The following is a 2,803-nucleotide window of genomic DNA, read 5'->3' as shown; positions in this document are numbered from 1 at the left end:
CCCACACTTATTGTCAAATGGCATTAGCTCAGCCAGTGTCAAAATGAAAATAGATATGAAATAAAGGCTCTCAACTCATCACCCTAGATAACTCACCACATAAGTCATAAAAGTAATATTCATGCATGTTATTTTTATCTGAATCCTTTAAAATTGTTGAGTATTTGGTTATATTTTCTTTGAGCATTTGTAGAATTTTGGATTCTGTAACGAATCAATATTATTTTCTCAATAGGTCTGAGAGACTGTAAAAAAATGTGATCAGTTATCCACAGAGCATTTTGCCACAGGGATACCATCTTCTCAAACATCTACTGACAAAGACAGTGCATGCAAAGGCTTATTGTTTCATCTGTTGCCAGAGCTGCTCAGGAGCAAAAAAAAGGTTGGGCTTTGCCCATTTCTCCCTGCTGCCATCATCATACATTCTTTCAAACCCACGTGTTTGTGTGTTTGCATGTGCCCTGAAAGAAAACTAATGAATTCTATTTCCTCTACTGACGGCAATTTGAGCTGAGCACAGGCCGCAGTGATGCAATTGGCATTTGATTCATCATGCCTGCAGTTCTGCACCTGTGTCACTGCCAGCAGGAGCAAGGCAGTGTAACAAAACACTTTGCTCATCCGTATCCCCAGGGACGAGAGAGCGTACACACCAAGGAAAACAAACCCGTAATACAAATTATTTATATTAACTATCAATATGTACAGTTTCTGCAAACCATTTCCTGAAATGTTGCATCTTATAATGTTTAAACAGTATCATATAAATATCTGTAGCTTGTCTGCTCATTAGAAGGATAAAATCCTTCGGGGCTGTGGAGCATCTCTTTTTGTGGCCATCAACAAGGTAACCAGCTGCTTATGGGCAGAAGCAGACGGAATATCATAGCTGCTGTGGGTGCCTCTCAGGATTTAACCAGCGGCCCTGACCCCATCTGGACCTGCTAATATGGTCCATTTTCTTTTGGACAGTAATCAAGCAGGCTCTTCCTCCTTGTTGTTTCAAGCCCACCACATCTCAGATAGTGCAACCAACCTCCCCTTCTAGCCACATCTCCGGAATAGAATCCAGAGGAAGGAGTTCCCAAGAATGCTGGGTCCCATTTGCTCCATATGCCAGTTAGGCCTGCTCACATCTCACCCACCTAGTCAGCCATGACACCTGAGCCCCTCACAGAGCCAGAAACTGCTGTGCCTGCCCACATGGCCAGGTGCCCTTTCCTACACTCTATGCTGCCTCCCCTCAAACCCAATCACAGAATTTCAGTTGAGAGATAACTTGAAGGTTTAAGTTAACCAAAAATGTAAAAGAATCTGTCATTCTAGTCAGGTAACAGAAACCAAGTCAGTAATTTGAACAAGGAAAATTCAATATAAAGAATTGTTGTCTACCCACCACCAGAGCCTCCCATCAAGCCTCTTAGATAGCCTCAACCACCAGAGGGCAGACAGCAGAAGTAAGAAAAACAACAATCCTGCAGCCTGTGGAACAAAAACCACATTCACAGAAAGATAGACAAGATGAAAAGGCAGAGGGCTATGTACCACATGAAGGAACAAGATAAAACCCCAGAAAAATGCCCAAATCTGTGTTCATATGAGATATAGCTTAAAATTACGTACAAGTGGGCTTCCCTGGTGGCGCAGTGGTTTAGAGTCCGCCTGCCGATGCAGGGGACGCGGGCTCGTGCCCCGGTCCGGGAAGATCCCACATGCCGCGGAGCGGCTGGGCCCGTGAGCCATGGCCGCTGAGCCTGTGCATCCGGAGCCTGTGCTCCGCAACGGGAGAGGCCACAACAGTGAGGGGCCTGCGTACCGCGAGAAAAAAAAAAAAATCTCCAGATATTGCCAAATGTCACCTGGGGAACAAAGTCGCCCCCCGTTGAAAACCACTGACTTAGAAGAAAGATCTGACCTCCGGCATACCTTTGTGAGAGGAGAAAAGATGGAGTATCGTACTTATCTTTCTAATCTTTAGGCCTCTATGAAAGGCTTTATGTTTGTCCAAACCATACAGTAATAAAAAGACGGTGTTTACGAGAATAAACATTGTAATTACAAATGCAGTGGTGCTTGGAACATAATTTCTCGTTTTTACTTTTCACAACTGTCTGATTCATCAACATTCTGGACCTAAAACCCTTCAGAAAGGTGAATTTGTTGACTTAGATAAATACATTGAGTCACATGAGTTTTGTATCCATGAAGAGGTTACTTAGGCTCCTGCAGCTGACAGTGTGAGGGGGATTCTTATAAGCTTATTTTTATACAACAGTAGGAAAAGTTTTGCACCTGACCCTTTTTATTATGAAATGTTTCAGACATACATAACAGAATTGAGAATTATTTAACAACCACGTACTAGCCACCACAGCAGTGGAATAAAACCCTATATATACAATTGCTGTGCTGCCCGTCTATCACATTTTCAAACCCCCAAAAGTAATCACTTTGACAAATTATCATCCCCATCCATTTCTTTATAATTTTTGTCAATGAGTTACACAGCCTGGTTTTAGCTATATGACCAGCAGGGTATAGAAGACTCTTGAGTAAATTTATGCTTCAGCTCCCCTGAGGCCGAGGTACTGCACACATATCTTAGTGGTTTATAATCAAAAGATAAAGCGCACCCTGTGCAACTGAGAAAGGGCATTTGGGAGGCGCACCTGAAAGACTCAGCCCTCCCTATGATTGCCCGCACTTCCTTTCTCCTGCTGCATCCTTTACATTTCTTAAAGCCTTAGGCGAGTAGAGTCTTGTGAGTCCTTTCAATTATCCAACCTTGTTTATACCTTCA

The sequence above is a fragment of the Hyperoodon ampullatus genome (assembly GCF_949752795.1).
Source record: "Hyperoodon ampullatus genome assembly, chromosome: X".
Taxonomy (NCBI): domain Eukaryota; kingdom Metazoa; phylum Chordata; class Mammalia; order Artiodactyla; family Ziphiidae; genus Hyperoodon; species Hyperoodon ampullatus.
This window is presented reverse-complemented; position numbering follows the sequence as displayed.